The sequence below is a fragment of the Fukomys damarensis genome, unplaced genomic scaffold (assembly GCF_012274545.1).
Source record: "Fukomys damarensis isolate Sample0158 unplaced genomic scaffold, DMR_v1.0_HiC HiC_scaffold_19, whole genome shotgun sequence".
NCBI classification, from domain to species: Eukaryota; Metazoa; Chordata; class Mammalia; order Rodentia; family Bathyergidae; genus Fukomys; species Fukomys damarensis.
In genome coordinates this window covers 11,792,894-11,814,105 of record NW_022900931.1, presented here as the reverse complement: position 1 = coordinate 11,814,105, position 21,212 = coordinate 11,792,894, and the positions used below count along the sequence as shown (strand labels likewise).

The window sequence follows — 21,212 nt, the reverse complement described above, 5'->3', positions numbered from 1 at the left end:
TCACATCATCCCGTCAGGAGCCCAACTGTGCATGTGTGAAATGGTGGAGGACATAGCTCAAAAATATCTGTTCTCCTTTGGAGGGCACAGGGCAGAGACAGGGAGATGCGCAGTAGGAGAGGCCGATTTCCTTTATCTTGGGATCTGCGGACGTCTCCCATGGGCCCTGAAGCCTCCCTGGAGACCTGAACATGAGAGAGGTAAGTTGAGCCCCTTCTGGGCCCTGGGGTGTTTGTGGAATGAACACTTCCTGATAGAGCACAGCAGAGCAAATAGAAATTTCAGTGTCACATGCTAAGAATAAATCTATAGACAAAATGATTTGATGTAAGTGTTGAACAAAAAGGGAGAGAGTGTGGGCCTGGGAATAGCAGGGCCCCATCTGCTTCTGTGACTGTTGTGGAGCTAAAAGGAGCATGCGCTCTCTAATCCTCACATCTTTTGGACGCATCAGGTTGCCTGGGCACCTGTGACACCCTCGACTGCCCCTACAGTGGGCATGAGATACGGAGCCACTCCACTTCTCTTGCTCTGCCTGGGTCCTACCTACTTGGAACTGCACAGCTTACTCCGTGGCCTTATCAGAGCAGAAAAGGGAGAAGACAGGGTAGGCAAAGAGGCCTGAAGGGACACGGGGAGAGACTTAGTAAAAGAAAAGGATCCAAAGTGATGTGGCAGGCAGTGCAGTTGAGAAGTACTTGCAAGGTAGAATGAATACTGAACATTCGGTGCATAATTTGGGCAATTAATGTTCCAGATGGGAGAACAGTTGTATATTCTTATTCATATTTTCCAAAGATTCACAGCCACTCAGTAAACTGTTTCCTGATTGCTGTCATCACTGGCATGATCCCAAAGGACCACACATGGCATAATTTTATTTAGGTGTGGTTTCCAGATGGTTTTTAATTTTTGAAATAAATACAATTTCCCCTCCTTAAGGCAGAATTCCCAACTAGTGAGCCATGAATGGGTTATAGGTGTGGCCAAATTATTGCTCTCCACGGCCTTCCAGTCCACTCACCTCAGCCCCGAGGTTACAGGCCCTGGGAAGCTCCTGAGAGGAGGAACATCAGTTCACTGGGCAGGTGTGAGGTTGGGCTAGCAGTTCTTAGGACATTCTGGCGTAAAACAGGTTAGAAAGTAGTGGATTAGCATCTATGTGTCTTTGAGAATGTCTTTCTTAAGATCCAGGTTAACTGTATGCAAATGCAGTCTCCAGTGTGCCACAATCAGAGAGACAAGATCCAGTTCAGAACCTGCAGCTTCACCGGTTGAAATTTCCCTTGAAGAATAGCCAGGCCTCAGGCAGCATCTCCCTCCGGCCCTTGGCAGGCTTCAGGCTTTTTCTTTCTCTCTCAAACCCCCTACATTCTTTCCTTTCTTCTTCTTCATAGTTGAACTATTTAACACGATGTTTAAAGGCATGCCTGGCTGCCTTGTGGAGATTCAGAGTTGCCATGGCAATGTGGCCTGTTTCTCCAAATTAGGACATATTCCTGCTGCCTTTAAAAAACTGTGGTATGCTTGCTTTCTCTCACACACAACTCCTTTCCTTCCCTGAATCCCTCCCTGCCTTTCTCCCCCAGAATGCTAATTTAAGTATCTGTCCCCCAAACTGGGTAGGTCCACGGGCCTGGGAGACACCTTCCTGATGCCACACCCACCGTCCTTGCTCTCTCCCCTCTCCCTCTGGGTTTGTGGCTATGGATGAGGCCATTTAGTGGCCTTCAGAGAGTCCTTTCTGCTAGCTTGCCTGATGCCTGTTTGGCCTCAGGTGGATTAAGAGCACATGAATTTCTGTGTTTCTAAAAAATCTTTTTGTGTACCTGGGCATGGTGGCTCACACCTGTAATCCCAGCACTTGGGAGGCAGAGGCAGGAAGATCCACTACAAGTTCAAGGCCAGCCTGGGCTACACAGTGAGTTCAGAAACAGCCTGAACTATACAGTGAGACCCTTTCTCAAAATAAATAAATGAATAAATACATACATACATACATACATACATACATGATAAATGTTTTGTTAGTGGAAAGAGGTAATAAAGGGACAGCTTGGGTTTTAAATATTATTTCTCAGAAACTTCTTCCCAGCACGTGATCATTGCAGAATACGCCGACATGATCAATGAAATCCAGATAAATGAGGGTGCAGGCGCCTTGTCTCTTCCCTTGTAGCTTATTTAGGGTCCCAGGAAAATATGCACAGCAAGAAAATTCTAAATTCTAAGGGTAACAGCGGAAAGTGGTCAAAGCTAAAAGTAAAGAAGGAAGTGAGAGGAGGGGATGGCATAGTGGGAAGGAGGAGGAAATCCGAGAAGGCCGGAGGATAGAGGGTTTCCTTTGCTAAGGGTTCTGTGTATTCTGGTGATTTTCGGTAGTCTTTAGCCACTTGAATCAGAGTCTGTGATGAAAATGAAAGAAGAAAGAGCAAGAAGAGCAAGGCAGATTTAACTCTCCTTTGTTTCGTTTTCGTGCCTGCGGCTCTCTGTCCTTGGCACACGGAAGCCAGTTAGAAGACTCCCTTGGGCTCCTGCTCACAGCAGAGGTGCACAACCTTAAATGCACTTTGGAATAACCTGGGGAATTAAAAAAGTACAGATGCCTAGGTCTGTGCCACACAGTCTGATGTAATCCTTTTGGAGTGCAGCTTGGGCACCACAATTATTTTGAATGCTTTCCCACTGATTCTGATACACAGAAGAGGCTGAGATTTACTGGCTTGCTTAGAGTCTGGTTTTGGAAGGTGGTAATCATGGCTTCTACTCATCTGACTGTAAAGAAGCCGTCTCTGAAATGGACAAAAGGCGCATGGATCTCAAATCTACTGAGCTTCAGTCTTCCTCTCTCTTTCCTGCGTATCATTTTTGGAAAATGCAAGATCACTGTTTGAACTTTGTGAAACTTCACTGTTCTTTGCCCTATGAAAGGGGTGAAGGGAGAAGTCCAAAGTCATCAGCTAGGTTCACTGAGCTGGGCATTGACACAGGCTGAGTTCCAACAGCAGACAGGGGCAGGAGTTGCTAATGTGGTCTCACATAGGTTGGTTGGAAGGTGACACTCTTAGTCGTAAGCCTGAAGGAAGCATGCCTTGGCTTCTTGATTTGCTTCTGGAGACTGACCTAAAGCTGTGGATGGAGCTCCTCACAGAGCTCTTCTCTAATTCTAGAAGTTAGCAAGTGGCAGCTGTGTTTTTACCCCGTGTCTTTTCCTTGCAGTTGCCTGTACATGGGATGTAAGCTGCAGTTAGCTTTCAATTCACAGAATTCTTATCGTATTCAGAAACATCTAAAATGACCATAGATTTTGTCTTTTGCTCTAGGATTTCCATTAGAAGGAATGCAGGGGTGGTTAGGAGGGCCTGTTACTTGCTTTGCCATTAGCGACCCACGATACAGTGGAGAACTTCCTTGTCCTCTGGAAATTCTTTTCCTCGTCTGTAAGATGAGGGGGGAATGGGAGTGAGGCAGGGGCTGCCAGGCCTCCATAGTCAGAAGGATGTTGTTTCTATCAGTCTGCATGTTCATGCCTGCCGTTTATTTGTTAGAAGTTACCTCCCTTGTGCTAGAGCAGGATGGGAGATAAGGCAGGGGAAAGGACTTCCAGATTTGGAGTATGTTAGACTGGGGTTATTTGGGAAAACCAATCAGAACACACCTGAATTTATAACAGAACACATTCCCAATTAGCTTAAAAAAAATCAGACTTGAGAATCGGAGGAAAGCTAGAGAGCAAAATTAAAATAACCATAAAGGTCAAAGGTCGATGTCAACAGAGAGGAAAAGGGCTCCAATGCCCATCTTGATTGTACCTAAAGAAGACTCTGGGGTCCTCCTGTGATGGCCAGGCCTGGACAGTGACCTGGCAATTCTCATATTTGAGTACCAACAATGCTGAATGGATTGATTGAAAATGTGGGATGTCCCTGGAAGTGGTGGGACATGCCTGTAATCTTAGCACTTTGGGAGGCACAGGAAGGAGGGTTGCAAGTTTGAGCCCCACCTGGGCAGTTTAGTGACTTAGTGAGGCCCTGTCTCAAAATAAAGAATTTAAAAAGGGCTAGAGGTGTGTCAGTCAGTGAGAAGGTCCTGGGTTCAGTCCCCAGTACTGAAGCAAAAAAAAAAAGAAAAAAAAAAAAGTGAAAAAAACAAAAAAACAAAAACAAAACCCTGGGACATCTCAGCTGTCACATCTTCCTTCCAATTTCTGATTGGAGATATGCTCATAGATTAAGACAATCTATGTCTTCTGTCTATTTTCAGTTTAAGAAACAGTAATTTTTACTATTTCATCATATTCCAAGTACTGTCATAGGTACTGTTCTTATAAGAATCTTCTTGAGACCATACTCGTAAATGAAATAAATCTGAAACACGTGCATAAGTATCACCTTGTTTCTCTGTTGTGAAAAAATATGAAAGGGTAAATAAGGACCAAAATGTACAATAGATAATGTGAAATAGGAAGAAAGTGTTCACGTGGGAAGAGGCCCTAGGGAAGAGGGAAAGGAAAGGAAAAGGGGAAAAAAACAAGAAAAGAAAGATAAATGCAAACAAAGCTTTTGTAAATAAAGAGGGGAAGAAGGGCTGAAGGAAAGGGAAGGGAATGGGACAAAATAAGAATCAAGATACATCACGTACAGATACACATTCCATATGATGGATGTGATCACTATGGACACCTACATTGTATCAATAAACTCAATTAATAAAAAGGAATCTTATAACCCAACTGATTACTACTTTATCCGCCGCTAAGTGGGTACCATACAGCATGACAAGCCGTTTTCACATTATCCCCTTTGTCCCTTGTGCCATTTATTCATGATTTATTTTATCCATCCGAGTGACAATTTTTCAAAGAATTAAAATATTTAGTGTCCGTGAGAATGTGGAGAACGAGATGCTCTCATAAACGCATGATAAAAATACAAATTGGGATGGCCTTTGTAAGAGGTGGTTTGGCAATACTATGTATACCCATTACAGCCTGGAGAAAGTGATCCTATGACAGTGCAAAAATATTTATTTGAGAAATAGTCATCACAGCATTATTTATCAAAGTAATTTGAAGCATTTTATACGCTCAGTGACGAAAGGCTGTTTAAATTAAATTATGGTACGGGTGCTAAGCAACCATTAAAATTACATTATAGAAGTAAAGAATATTTAATGGGGTGGGGAAATGTCATTTCCATAGATACACGAAAAACCACAGGCTGTTGTAATAGTCAACAAATACTTATTAAACGTGGAGTAGTAAGACAGGCAGATCCCAGACTCCAGAAGGTTACATGTAACGGGGTGGAAGGCTTTGTCCAGCAGTGGTGGGATGTTGCAGGGTGTACACTCGAGAAGACTGTGTCCAGTGTGCTGTGTGTCCCTGAGGACGGGAGTGGGGTTAGGGAGCACATGTCTATAGAGGTAAATACACCATGAAGATCCGAGCATTTTAAAAAAGGCTGACATATAGATGCCAAAATGATGTTGCTATCGCTGAATAAAGATAGCACACTTGATGCCTTTTGTAATTTTTTTATTTCCCTCCATTAGTATGTATCATAATACCCTTACAGTGAGAATATATATGTATATAAAAGGCATATACGAATCTTAGGAAAGTTGGACTCCATTTTTATTCATGGCTTTAATTTTTATTTCACATTTTTCTTTAAATTCGTCACCCTACTTCTACTGGCCAGCAACAATAAACAAAAATAAACCAACGAAAAAATCATGTCTCCACCACTGTCAGAGAAAAATAAACGTCTGCATATAGAAGCCTGTATTTTAGAACCGATACGTGATGTCTTCTCTTGTAAAGACTGTTCCCCCGACGAGGTTATAGAACACTAATGAAAAGTGAAGCGCTGCTTATTGTATTTATTCGGGGCCTGCTGATTTGCTTCTCTTAAAGCCAGTCAGATTAATTTTTGTTTCTGGATGTGTCAACACACAGTCTTTCATAAGGTTGAAATAGAAAAGAGACTAAAAATATTTCATGAAGGAGGCAGCCTGGACTGTATAGATTCAAGGCCTGTATTCTGGTAATTCTAGAGGGACTTGTGGGTGGCAGACCCTGAGCCCCCACAGAAACCGCCTTCTCTCTTTTCTTCTGTCCTCACTCATCGCTAGTGTGCTGCCATTGTCCTATTCAGTTACAACCCGTTTTAGCCCATCTTGCTTATTAACTGCTGATATGCACGGGCGTTATGCGGCTCTCACCCTCTGCGTCCTTTGGCTCTGGTGACTCTCCTGTGCCTTCCTGTTGTTTGGCCTGAGTGGCCCCTCTAGCAGCCAGTAAGGGTGCCGACTGCTGACCTAGAAGAAAGGATCACTAGCAGTTAGCGGACACTGATAATTCTCCCACCTCTTTCATTGTCATTGGAAGCAACTTAAACTTGACTTGCACTAGTTTGATAGAGAAGCAGAAAATTAACTTACCTGTATTTTTCGTTGTGTAGCTGTGATGGGTGATGGAAAGAAGGATAATACCTGTCCCTCTGGTAAAGTCCCCTGTGTTTGTCAGATGTCTTGCTGGTGAGAGTCTAGATGTCTTCTCTTCACACAGTGACAGGTAGTGGGCACCCGTGCTTTGAAAAGTGAATTGAACCGGAAACATCAGCTCTTTCTCCAGTCGCTGACCAGCTTCACTGTACCACTTTACTCTTTTACTTTCTGTGCATTGGGAAGAAGAAGAAAGGCTCTTTCTTTGAAGTGGCTCCTTTCCTCAAGACAGTGCTATAGACAGTGCACTCCACAGTAAGAGCATAGGATGACTGTGTGGATCGGAGACAATGTTCAGGGTCATGAAACAAGTTTTAGAAATTAATGCTGTTTGAAATCTTATGAATTACCTTCTGTGGCCACTCAGAATTAAACAGAACTATATCTGGAAAATACCCAAAGTTTTTAAATTAAGCAATAAATTTCTAAACAATACATCAGTCAAAAGGAAAGCACAAAGGTCATTAGGAAATATTTTGGACTAAATTAATATAAAAAGCAACATATTAAAATGTGTATAATACAGCTAATACAGGCTTGGGGGACATTTGTAGAATTAAAAGTCTATATTAAAAAAGACAAAAGGTCTGCAGTCAATGATCTAAGCTTCTACGTTAAGAATTTAGCAAAAGAAGAGCAATATAAACCAAGAATAAGCAGAAGAAAGAAAATTATAAGGTGAGAGGAAATCATTGAAGTGGAATATGGATAAAGGAAGGAGAAAATCAATAAAACCTAATGCTTAATCTTTGAAAAGATCAATAAAATTGATGAACATTATGCAAAATTAACTAAAAAGTAAAGGGGTGAAATATAAATTACCAGTAGCAACATGAAAAAGGGACACTACTATTGATTGTACATAAATTAAAAAGCCAATAAAAGAATACTAGAAACACCTTTATGTCAATACATTTGACAACTTCGGTAAGTAGACAAATTCCTTAAAAAATAAAAACCTAATAAGCTTACTCAGGCAAAAAAGATCATCTGAATGACTCGAAATCTATCAAAGAAGTGGGATTCCTGGGTATAAATCTTCTCCAAATGTAATGTTAGGCCCAGATGCTTCACTGGTAAATTCTACCAAATGTATGAAGAATGATCCTACACAAAATTTTTCAGAAAATAGAACAAAGTGGAACATTTTCTAACTCATAATTACAATTTCCTTGGAACAAAAATGAGACAAAATATTACAAAACATCTATATGCTGTTATTCCTCATGAACATGGAAGGAAATATCTTCAACAAAGTATCAGTGCATAGAAATTCAACAAGATATAAAAGAGATCCAGCATTATGTCCAAGAAGTGTTGAATATCAGTAATTCTATATTGGTTTAACATATGACAATCAATCAGCATAATTTACCATATTAATAAGAAAAAAGGAGAGATTAAAAGCTATTGCCATCTTATTAAAAAAATTCAACATTCAGTCATAATAAGGATACTCAACAGATTGAAAAATGGAAGAGAACTTCTTCAGTTTCATATCTATGAGAAGCCTGTACCTGACATCATGTTTAAAATTGGAAGACTGAATACCCTGAGGCTATGAACAAGACAAGGATTCTCTCTTCACTACTTCCACTCAGCATTGCACCAGTGATTTAGCACATAGGATAAGACATGAAAAGGAAATAGAAAGATACTGATTGGAAAGGAAGACATGAAACTATCTTCTCATATATGACATGATATTTTATGTAGAACATACTAAGGGAGATGTATAAGATTACTAGAATTTACATCAATTAGGAAGGTCACAGAGTATAAAGTGAACATACAAAAATCTGTTGTATTTTTATATGTTAGCAGAGGATGATTATAAATTTAGCAAACTTAAATGAAATACTGTTTACTTGTATAGTTGCATCAAAACCAGAAAACATATATGGATAAATATAACAAAATACACAAAAAATATCTACACATACAAAATAACCTATAAAGCACTATTAAGAAAAATTAAAGATTTAAGTAAATAGAAAGATGTACTATGCTGTGTGCTTATGGGTCAAACAAGTACCATTTAAGATTTAAATTCCCTTCGCCTTATTGTTTAGATTCATCTTAACCCCAGTAAAAATCTCAATAGGACTTTATCTCAGTGGAATTACTTTCTGGTAGAAAGTGATGTTATTATAAAAAGTTGATAGACATACAAAGAACCTATAATATAGTCAATATACTTTAAAAAAACAAGTTGGAGAACATACATTACTTTATTTAAAACTTACTGTAGAGTTACAGGAATAAGAACAGTGTGGTACTGGACTAAAGACAGACATATAGCTCCATGGGTCAGAAAGTGGTTTAAAAATGGATTTCATGAGTTGTGACAAAAAAGTACAGTGACTTTAATTTTTAAAAAACGTTATTCCAATAAAAGACACATCACCCGTAATATTTCTCAAAGTACTCCCCCTTACTTCAAAACACACTAATCCCATCATTCTTGCCACTTTATGAAGCAGTTCTGGAAGCCTCTTTTTGAAGTGTCTTTCGTTGCACTGTTATGGCTACCTTGATGTCCTGAATTGATTCAAAACATTTACCTTTCATAGTCTTCCCCAAAGTCACATACATGTGGTTCCAGATACAGTGCATAAGATGGAGAAGGACACACAGTGATGCTTTTATGGGCCTGATTGTCCACTGGATGGCACTTGGCAATGGCAATCACTTCATTTTTTATCACACCTATTAAAGACACTCGCGAAAGAGGACGTCCAGAACTGCTTTAGGAAGTGGCAAGGATTATGGGATAAATGTGCTTGAAGTGAGAAGTTTATCGAGGGGCATTAATGGCAATGTGCCTTTTGTTATAAGATTATTTATCTTTAAACCCACACTGTATATTTTGACCAGCCCTTGTACTTATATGTTCAATTACTTTTCAGTGACGATACCAGGGTAATTCAAGGGAGAAGAAGGCTATTCAACAGTTGGTTCTGAAACAACTGAATACCCATATGGAAAAAGAAAAGAACTCCTCAAAGTGTCTTTAAGGAATTGAAAGTAGAAATTATAGATTGTGTACTTTGGGTGTTATTCAGATAAAGATTTAAACTCGAGTCACTAAATCAGTTATCAAAGAAAAGACTTTGTCCCTACATCAAAAGATTGACAGGAGCCAGGGATTCAGCTCAGTGGTGCCACTGCCTGCCTCGCAAGCACAAGGTCCAGAGTTCAATCCCTAGTCCCAAAAACAAAAAAAAAAAAAAAAAAAAAGAAAAGAAAAAAAAAAGATTGACAAATACATGCATATGTACATATCTTCATTTAAAATAAAATGCAAAAGGAATAAATATTTCTTACTTTCATAGACGTTTTCTATGTGTCCCATCTTGTTAGATAAGAGGATTTCTATCATAACGCTTTTTTTCTATAGTTATGAGACTTAATGGTGGTGTTAAACCGCTTGGCATGTAGAATCTTCTCAAAATATTTAATTTGAGGTGTTTTTAGTATTTCCACATACCTAAATTTCTTTTCTTTCCTAAATGGGGGCCTCACTAGGCTAGTGTTTATAACCCTTCTGACTCAACATCCATATAGCTGGGATTACAGTGTGCAGCACCAGAAATGGGTCATGTTTTCATTTGCGAATGTTTATCCTATGTAGCCTTCTCAGATTTAACTCTACCTGAGTGGCTTTTCTCAGTGGGCACACTGCATCCTACAAGCTAGACACAAGTGCATAGACTGTGTCCTGTATTTATGTATTACCCCCAAAACTACATTCCAGGTTTGAATCTTTGACTACTGCTTAACTTACTGAGAGGGTGGAACTAGCTTACAGATGCTTTTTGAAAATCCATTAGATTATCTCATGGGATCTTATGTACTATTATATTTTTTCACACCAGAGAAACTATTTGGTATTTACATGTGTGACTTATTTATTTCACTTCGGAGTATATCCTCAATATGTATCCATTTTCCTATGAATGAATGAATCTAATTGATGATGTGAAATAGGAAGAAAAGGGCTAAAGGTGTAGGGAAAGTGGGAAGGGTAGGGGAAAGGTATATAAGGGAAAAGAAAAAAATATGAGAAAATAAAAAAATGGAAATAAAATGTTTGTAAATGGGGGGGGGGGGACGGGAGGGCAGGGAAAAGGGGAAAAAATGAGAACCAAGACCTGTCATGTAAAGGTACAAGATCCCAATAATGAATGTAACTGTACTGTATACTTAAAATGTATCAATAAATTTAATTTAAAAAATAAATTAAAATAAACATAAAAAAATCCATTAGATTATATGATTCCCTTTGATCAAATATTAGAACAGTGGCACCATTTTCAATCAAATGTGTTATAAATATGATTTCATCACTTTTACAAAATCTTCTGCCTCTCTTTTTGCATATCTAGATTCTTCTCAATGCTCCTGTGTTGAACACTTATGAGATTTTAAATCCAATGTTTTAGTAAATACTTATAATACAGAGGGCAGGATAGACCGACTGAGAAAATGAAATTGTTTTAAAACAAATGTAATTGCTTTGATTCTTTTGAACTGTTACCTCATATATGCTACACCTAGGACATAGTTCATGGATAGGATTGAAAATATTTGTAGCCAGCTCCACATGTATTCATTGCCTCCCACACTTATTCTTCTTCCCTTTCCTTCCTTTCTTCCCTCCTTCCCTCCTTCCTTCCTTCCTTCATTCCTTTCTTTCTTTCTTTCATTTTTATTTTTTCCCCTCTGTACTAGGAGTTGAACTCAGGACCTCATGCTTGCTAGGCAGGAGCAGTGCCACCAAGCTACATCCCAGGCCTCGCTTCCGTACTTACTCTTGTAGTGGGGAAAGTTATTAATGCTTAGAAGTCTTAAATGATCTAAGAAAGACTTTTTTAATTTTAAGTTTGGTTGGTAGAAAAAATCTGGCCCAGGTTAGAATGATGTTTGAAATTCCAGTAATTCATTAGTACACTAGATTGTAAACTATTTCATCATAGTGGCTGGATCTTTTTGAGTAACATATGGCCCCAAAGGAATATTTCCTGATGCCGGGCACTAAAGTTTTCTTAAATGACCATATAACTCAGGTCACTACACTGGAGCAGGACCCAAGCAAAAGTGGAAATTTGTTGCATGACCTCGCTACTTCCTTTTCCATAGCACTTCTCTGCCTTCTGCTTTCTCTCTGGTACCAGTCCCTTTCTATTAAATAGCTCCTGATAATGATTAACTTAGCCTTTGCATATGATGCATTTGTCAGATGTTTGGACTTTCACAGCATCCACTTAAAAGGAGAAGGATGTACTTCATAGTGCAAATTTGCGGCTAGGAATCATCTCTCCAAGTGTGTGGCGGACACAGTGTAGGATGTGCATAAACTGTACAGTGTATGAAAGTTTGCAAGGCCCTATCCTGGGAGCGACTGTTACTCTATTCCTTGGTTTCAGAGAACCATAGTGACATTGCCTGAGGTGCTGGAGAAGCTCCATGTAAGAAATGGCATTTGAGTTAGGCCCTGAACAATAAACAATGAGATTATTTTCAGTTTGGAGGTGATTCAGGGTAGGAGACAGCAAGAGAAAGGGGAGAAATAAGAAAGCATTACAGAAAAATGGAACAACAGTATGAGGAGAAGTACAGAGATGAAACAGCTGGGTGTATTTTAGGAACATCAAGCATTTCTGGGTAAATGGGGCAACATTACAGAGCAGGAAGTAGAAGGAGATTAGAAAGGAAAGCAAGAAAAAATCCATTGGGGGCAGATTGTAAAGGGCCTTGTATGTGATGCAAAGGAGTTTCATCCTTGTCCTGTGGGCAGTGGAATTTAAGAGAGTTTAGAAAGCTCTCCTCAGTAGTGGTGAGGAAGGTGAACTTTTGTGAGCAAGGAGATTAGTTATGTGGCTGGTACAGAAATCCAGCCAGAAGATAGTAAAGGCAAACAGGAGAGATCAGGAGAAGGGGGTGCTTTTTACAAATAGCTAAAAGATGGAGTTGATAACATTTAGAGATCAAATTCTTCCTCACCCAGTTCATTTATGCATTACTCTAATCCACTTTTATCTGGACCCCTAATGTAGGCTATATATTATGTTAAATGCTTGAAAAACAAATAGGACAAATTACTCCTTTCCATAATGAGCTCAAAGTTGAGTGAGGTAGGTTGACATTTCACAGTTGAAACACAGCAAGATGAATGCTGTAAGGAGGAGCAAAGTGAGCTGTTGGAATCAGAATGAAAAGATTTCTAAGCCAAATTAGGGAATTCAGTGTTTCACTATATCCTAAACACTTGGGTGAATTGGGGGAAACTACTAAGTGCTTAATAAATATTTATTGAATTAGCAAATGAGCTTTAGTTGGTGGGTATATGGGTAGAGGATGAAAACTTCTTTGCACTTTATTGTAGAACAAAGAAAGGAACTTTCTCTTGGTTGTATAGATGGAAAGGTCAAAATATATAGGGTTGTATCCCAGGTAGCAGAAGGTATTGCACTCAACATTTGGTTGTAGATCTAGCTGCTTCTCTCAGTAGGATTGATGGGGACTCCACTGACGGTCATAAGCCTCTGAGAGCTAGCTAGAAAGAGTAGGATCAGGATAGCTATTTGTTTCCCTTTTGATATCCCTTAGAATTCAGTAATGTCTTTCAGAAAATCCAAGCTTATTTGATTGAAGATGAGGTAAACTAAGAGAGAGGCTTTGACTAATCCAGAGATTCAAGGACACCTGATCCACCCAGGATCAGGAACCAAGTGGAAAGATCTGGTGTAAGGTGGAACTTCACTGCAGTGAGTTTAGCTTGCTTATTGTTGACCTTAGATGTTCTGGATTTCACTTTATTAAGGGAAGTGGACCAAAAACACGTTCGGAATCCCAAAAGAATTTTTTTGGCAGTTTGCTTAGTGTTAAAACTTGACCTTATATAAAAATTTATTTTACAGTACTCATTTTCATGCTTATGGGAGAAACATTTATATGCTAAGTTACAGAGTAGGTTTCGCCTCAGACACACATTAAATAGTATTAAGTGATTCTTGGTAAATATAACCTAATTACTGTTTTAAAATCTGAAAATATTTGAAATACTAAACACATTTTGCTTCTAGAATCTTACTTAAAGAGTTGTGGATTTACATTTCCTTTCTTAGATTAATAGAAGCTTTTGGACAAGTTAGCTGTGTGTTGATCATTTAAGGTGCATAGAACCTTGTTCTGGATCTAAGTGGGGGGTAGTATTGTCTCCTGCATTAGTTTGCCAGACAGATATAACAAAATACCTCAAACAGTGGCTTAAATGAGAGAAATTTAGTGTCTCAAGTGTAGCAGTCCAAGAGCCCAAGATCAAGCCAGCTTTGGTTTCTCCGCAGGCCTCTAGCCTTGGCTTGCTGCTGGCTACCTTCTATGTCTTCATGTGGTCTTTCCTCTGTTTGATCACATCTGTAGTGTCTCTTTGTATGTCTATAGTTTTTCTTCTTATAAAGACACCAGTCAGATTAGATTTGGTCCATCTTAACGGCCTCATTTTAAGTTAAAGGCCCTAAATCCAAATATAGTCACATTTGGAGGTGCTGAGACTTAAGCTTTCAGTGTACCAATTTTGTAGGGACGCAGTTCATCCTCAAACCTCCATGAGGTTTTAGACAATGTGTGAATGTATTCTTTAGAGGTTGCAATGGCTACAGAATACATCTCTCACTTATTAGGCAGGCCATGGCTGCTACAGCCTGTTGCAGTGGTTGGAAACCTATGGCACCCATGTTATTGTGTTTTTCTTTTAAGACAAAAGCTGTTAATGCATGAGTTGTTTTTCTAAACGAAAACATCAGTATTCAGGTTTAATTGCAATGTTGGCACTTTATAATAAATAAGTGGGTTTGGGGTGGTGGTTTGGGGGCTCATCTTCAGATGATTCACCATCATAGGACCTGTAGTGTAAGATAGAGCCCTACTTCATGAATGGTGTACCTCAAAGGCTAACGGTATCAGTGTTGGTCGGGAGAGTCCCTGGGATAGAGTCTGCCATGATGATTCTGTCTCATTTGGAAAGTGGAGAGCTAGAAATCTTCAGGGTAAATGGTAAATTTATATAAATAAACAGGGTAAATGTTCTCTCCCTAAATAGACTTTCTGACTCTCCCCTCTTCACTCACCCTTTAGTTGGTTCCTTCGAGCAGCGTTCCAGAATCCTGTGAAGCAGGTACTGCAATGAACCTGCCATATAAAGGTAGAATTGGATTGTTGTCTCTCCAGCCTATAAGAATAATGAGAAATTTGTGCTTTGTATGTTTCCCCCAATATCTGTAACTCTTATACTGAAATAATACCCCTTTTTAGAAATAAATCCTGCCTTGCCTTTAGGCTTGTGGTGGTATGAAATGAAACTGCATGCAGAGCTTAGAAACAGTGCTCAGACAGCCAGTGCATGAGTTAGAAGCAGGGAAGGTGCCTCTGGCTAAAATAAGTTCTGGCGTCTTCCTAGAAAGCCCTTTGATTCCAGCATGCCCCCCCTTTCCCACTGGATCCTTTGCTGCCCTTTGGTAAAAATGATGGGAGCAGGACGATTCAAACTCCTTCACGTTTAAAACATTGAAATGCTTTGCAAATATTATCTTAATCGTTAGTGCTGTCATAGGGTATTAATTAAATTACAAACCGATGTTTCATGCATCATTCCAATGATAAGAGTAACAACAAAATGAGCCTAATTCTGTAGGTATTCACTGCCAAGACAGTGCTTCATTTAAGATTTCTTGAGTCATGCTGAATTATTCAGGGTTCTTTTTTACAATTTTAACATCTAGAAACCCCCCCCAAAACAGTAACAATTGCCACTACAATGCATAAATAAAAATGAATAATTCAAAACTCCTCTTATTTTACTCCTCCTTGTCTAAGTTTGTCTGATCTTGACTGCTTACCATTTCACAGTAGAAGGCAGAGGAAAGTAGGCAGAGGAAAATTCTCAGGTACAGAAATAGAGACATAGAAAGTTTTAGTGGTTTGCCCCCAAAAGACCCAGAAGAACCATTCTTGAACTACTGTAAACCCATGGTCTGGAGTTCTCACAACATTTTTTCCAATCAGCAATTTCCAAAGCTTTCCTTTCTTGTCTTCCCTTTCAACAAGTTCACCAGCAACTGTATCTCCAGGTTGTTCTCAGGTGCAATGCTTTTTTGGGCATCGCAGATGTGCTTGGGTCAGTGCCCCAAATTCATTTTAAATTGGGTGGAGAAAGAACTGAAAACAGGCCTGTGAGTCTGGGGTTCCAGCTGCAATCCTGTGGCTGATGTGCAGGCATGCTGCTGGGCCTAGAGAATTTTGCTATGCCTTGTCAAGTTCCCAAGCATCTGCTGGCTAACAGGCTTCCTGACCTTTGGTTTGCTCCTGGTCAATGGGCATTGCTCCAGCTAAGCAAGAGAGCACATTGCACAGACAGATTCCAGACCAGTACCCTGCTTGCTGATTGTCACTCACTCCCTTAGAGAAATCCAAGAAAAAAGCACAGGGGATGCAAAGCTTGCTAAAGAGTCCAAGGTCTCTTCTGTAGAATTCTTTCCCTGATTCTAGGAGGTCAATTTCTAACTTCTACTCTTTTTCACAATCATGACCAAGGGATAGAAGTGGAAAAAATCTACAATTGCTACCTAACCTTCAATTGGCCATCAGTGGTAAAGCCTGTGGAAGAGCCTCTTGGATGCTGTAATGGCTAATTAAAGCTTTCATTTATTTGCTGGCATTTTAGGCTGATAAGAGAAGATACAGAGCCCAATAGATGGGATTAGTAGGCTCATCGTTTTAATACGTTACTTGGCAAGGTTTTTTGATTTTTCAATTTAAGTGTTGACTGTTAGTTCTTTGGATTTTTATTTTTCCTTTCTTTAACTCCTGTAAAAGAGGAATAAACAGATTTTTTTCTCTTCTTTTAAGGATATATATATATATGTGTGTGTGTGTGTGTATATACATACACACATATATATCTCCTTCTCCAGAGTAATTGTTGGCTAGGACCTCACTGTCTCAACATGTTTTATCATTTGTGAGGGAGCTGGGGGCATTGTGATATGGAGGTGGGTGTTGGAGAAAAAAAGGGAGAGATGCTTTAGCTTCAGAGGGCCTGACAGCACAGAGTCACTGAGAGCTGTTTCCATGGCAGTGCTATGGAAACCAGGTTCTGCCGCTCACTCCTTCCCAGGGTGGAATTTCCATGCTTCATATAGCATGGGCTCCAGAAAGGCCTGGTGACATCCTATCCAATCTGTGTCTTTTTCACTGCATCCTCATTGTAAGCTACTGTTCTGGCCTTTTAGAAGTGGGTTTGGGGGAGCAGAAAACGTAGGACTCTACTACAAAACACTGAGAAAGACTAAACTTTAGATTTTCTACATTCTTCTCATAGGATAGAGAGGAAAGTTGGTTTTACTCCATACCTGTTGTCATTTTTATAAGCATCCACTTTTCTGGGTTCCATTTTATAGCTATTGTTAAATTTCATAGTATTGTAGTGATCAGTTCTTGGCACCTATGTTTTCTTAACCCAATAACCTAGGGGTACAGGATCTTCTCCCTGAGAGCCTGTCATTTCTATATCTAGCCACGTGTGGTACACTCATCTTTCAGGTGAACATACATGGCAGTTTTCATAAATAAGGACCAGATGGAAGATCATGAATCACTATAAATTCTTCTTTACTCTGTAAATGGCTCTCAAGTGTGTGCACCGCTGGCAGTATGATTGTGGCATCATTTCATACATGGAGAGGTGCTGGGGTGTGTGTGTCATTGCATGAGTGTGTGTTTGTGTGTGTGCGTGCGTGTGCATGACATTAGGTCTGTTGACATAGGAGGTTGATTCCACTTGCAGTTATCCCCTACTTGTGTTCTTTTAATGGAAGATTTTTGTATAAGGAGTGACATCAAACAAAGCTCATGAATACAAGTATCAGAGGAAAAAATGTTAAAGTCTACTGGCACAATTTTTAGCATGGAAGAAAGACAATACAGGAGTATTTTAACCCTATCTTTTCATTTCAGAAATAGGCATCATGGACATTCATGAAGAACATGGGGCAAGATTTTTTTTTTTTACATTGAGAGCTTATTTTGTTAAACTTTAAAAACTGACAATTTTGCTTTTCTCTGGTTTTCATATTATACAGGAACATCCCTAGAGGGCCTTTATTAGAATGTGAATGCATCTTTTCTACAGTCCATTCTAGCCTAGTGTCTCCCCCTGCCAGATAATAGGTACTTCTTTATATCCTTATTTCCTGTCTTGATATCCAAGCTGCCCTTAATTATTTTTAATCATTTTCTGCTAAAGGAATTTTTAAATCCCTGGATACTCAGTGACTATTTTATAGTTACAGTATGAGGAGTTCCTATATGTATTTCTATCATCTGTTTTCATAATGTTGCATTACAGTTTTGTCTTTGACATTTGAATGGTGCCTGTACTGAATTCAGTGCTGATCCATATATTGTGTGTGTGTGTGTGTGTGTGTGTGTGTGTGTGTGTGTGTGTGTTTATTTGAGAGGTTGTTGCCTTGTGGTTCAATCTCAATACTACTACACTGATTTGATTCAGGGAAAAGTTATCTTAACCATTCCTTAAACATTTGCTACCAACCTGACTTTCTCATTCATTTATTCAACCAATATTTATTCATCTATTCTTTCATTCTTGTAGCACAGATATTTCCTATATACATCACATTGTGCCATGTATGGGTCATGTCAGAGAAGCCTACCATACATTATACAAAGTTGAACCATAGGTAGTTGCTGATACTGTACTGTTTTTCACCTATAAAAGGTCAATTTTTATAAAATTTAACCTGAGATAAAAGTACAGTATAAACAAAATCTAGAAAAACAAGGTTGACATTTACAGAGAGATTAACAAAATCAAAGGGATGGAAGTAAAGGGAAAAGTTGAAAATAATATTCACAGACAGGAAGCACTAGAAAGTATGAATCTAGGCCTCTCAATGCTCTGAAGCTGCTACAGTGATCAATCCAGTGGCCAGTCGTGACATGTGGCTACATAAATTTCAATTAAAATTAATGAAAATTAAATAAAAGTAATTAAATTCTCAGGTATATGAACCATAGTTGAAATACTCAATACTCATGTGTGACATTGGCTATGATATTGGACTGCACAAGTACAGAACATTTCTGCCATCACTGGAAGTTCTATTGTATCGTCTAGGAGAAATTTATCCTGGAAAAAACAGATGAAGGAAACTTAAACTTCCTCATGAAAATCTGCAGTGGGAAAGAAGAAGTTGCTTTAGTGGCTTGAAGGAGGCTCTGGCCATTCACAGAAATCCATTGGGTGTCTTCTTAGCTACTGAGTCTTGTTGCTGTTTTGTAACTGCTAGTGACTACAACCATTTGGATTTGGAATGTCCCCCATAGACAAGTGTGTTAAAGGCTTGGTCTTCACCCCATGGTGCTATTAGAAGATTGAGGAACCTATAAGAGGTGGAATCTACTAGCAGGAACCTATGTTATCAGGGCCATGTGCTTAGAGGGAATATTGGGATGCTGGCCTCTTCCTGTATTACAATGTTCTGCCTTACCACAAGCCCAAAAGCAATAGGCCAACAAACAGTGGACTGAAACTGTGAGCAAAACCAAAACTTTCCTCTTTTTAATTTGATTGTTTCAAATTTGTTACAGTAATGGAAAACGAACACAGTAGCCCAGTGAAATATTTCACAAATCCTACAACATATAACATAAGCATCACATTAGGGGGGAAAAAAGCATGTGCCTTACAGCGATTTTGTCCTTTGCTGGCCATCTTAGCTAACCCTAAAGACTAACTACCTAGCCCTTTTCTCTCAGTCCCTCTCCCTGAGAATTGTGCATACCGAGGAATTCACGAATGGGGCTTTTTGCCTGACTCTGTGTCCACATCTTTTGAAAGATTTTGTATGAAATATCAGTTCCTAAGTCCAAACACTTTCCAGTTTCCCTGAAAACCAAACATTTGATCCCAACTCTAAATATCTGCTATTTCCTTTCTTAGAAGTTCTTGTTAATGGTAACTCTTCCATTTCATTTAAAAGGAGCCATTTTGGGGAATCCTGAAGTGGTGACACAATGATCATTTTACCTTTGAGTCATTGTCTGTGTTGTCCTGAAAACCCAGCCCCCTGTGCATCACAACACACATAGAGACATGCACACTGAATCCTGTGGTTGTCATGGTTGTTTAAAGGGAAGGCTGTCCAGCTTAATTGGAGCAAAGACAGTTTCTTGAGAAAGCCAATCTGTGTGCTCTGTTTTGTGAGATTGAACATGTTTGTTGACATGGATGTAATCACTTCAAAAATGAAATGTATTCTAACTTGTTCGCTTCTTTTATTCTACATCTTTTTGAATGAATTAGTACTTTGGAGTTAGGCAGACTCAAGTCTACCTCCTATATAAGTGAGCTCTGGCAAATGTCTTCACCTTTCTGACCTTCCACTTCCTCTTATGCTAATAGGGTGGCTATTAGAATGAAATGAGAATATTTGTAAATCCTTGGCATGTAGAAGGTGTTCATTAGTTAAACTATTATGTAATTTTGTTGTTACTGCTGCTAGTGGTGCTGTTACTGCTACTAAATATTTTATCCTCATCCAGTTTCCTTTTCCTGGCACCTACAGTTCCAGAAGTGTAGGAATGTTTGGGATTTAAACCATTCTCGCATAATTCCTTTGCCTTCTGGTTCTCATTTTTGCTGCACTCTTATTCTACCCTCACATCTCAATTCTAGTATTCAGTATTACAGTGGATAACCCTAGGTAGCATTCTTGCTTGACTTTCTCTTTTCATGATTTCCAGTTTTAAATAAAATCTCCCAAAACTTCCCGATTACTTGCCTCACTGTAGTAGCATGGATACCAGTTAACTAGCCATACTTCGTGAAGTACAGTTACTAACATCTGTCCTTGTTACTTGAAGGGCCAGTCCATTATCTTTTCATTTCCAGTGTAAATGATTTCATGGTTTTAAACCATATAGGTATGACAGACACTCTGATCAACATAGCTGATCTTATTACTCATCATCTTACTTTTTCCCCCTCACTTCCATTTTTGCAGACATTATCTACCTCTTGAAGCTGCCTCAGACTTGATAGAGTAAAAAAATATGAATTTTTAATTTACTGTATTTTTGTTTTCTAGTCTTTATTGATTGCAATGCACTGTGGCAAAAATTTTGCTCATTGAAAACATTCAAAACTGAAATAGTTTTAGTAGAAGACAAGAGGGAAGATTAAAAAAAGTTATATGTACAGATGAAAGTAGAGGTCAGGAAGAATATGTAATGGGAAATGCTAATAGGAAAAGCAAATAAAATTCAGTCGAGATGCTTGATCCCAGAAGTTATTTCAGTGAAAATTTTGCTAAGAATTTTTTCTCCACATGGAATAAAAGCATCTCAACATCTTCTGATCATTTCTCCTTTTAGATATACATCTAGAAGTGGTGCTACATAATGTCTTACAGTTTGGGCTTTGTAAATATTTGTTGAATTAATTATTATTGAAGTTAAACTGGTTAGTTAACTGAGAACTCTAATCCTGAGCTTACAAACACTATTATATCTTGAGTCATAGAATATATGTAATTTTTTGAGACTTCTACGAAGCAGTGACACAAATCATTGTTATTTGATAATCTAAAGAAAGATATAGAAGCCTTTTAAAGAAACATATCCCT

General features: G+C 38.9%; 1 protein-coding gene and 1 long non-coding RNA gene across 2 annotated transcripts in view; one reads left to right on the top strand and one right to left on the bottom strand.

The window, feature by feature from the left end:
* The window catches only part of Grin2b (glutamate ionotropic receptor NMDA type subunit 2B), a 303,881-nt gene that overhangs the window by 30,848 nt on the left and 251,821 nt on the right, over positions 1-21,212 (top strand). The gene's annotated exons all lie outside the window — the stretch shown is intronic.
* LOC104872237 lies at positions 5,511-14,991 on the bottom strand. Its single transcript, XR_783098.1, has 3 exons — positions 14,640-14,991; positions 6,445-6,678; positions 5,511-6,321 (listed from the first exon to the last, which is right to left on the bottom strand). It is a non-coding gene; the product is annotated as an uncharacterized LOC104872237 (long non-coding RNA).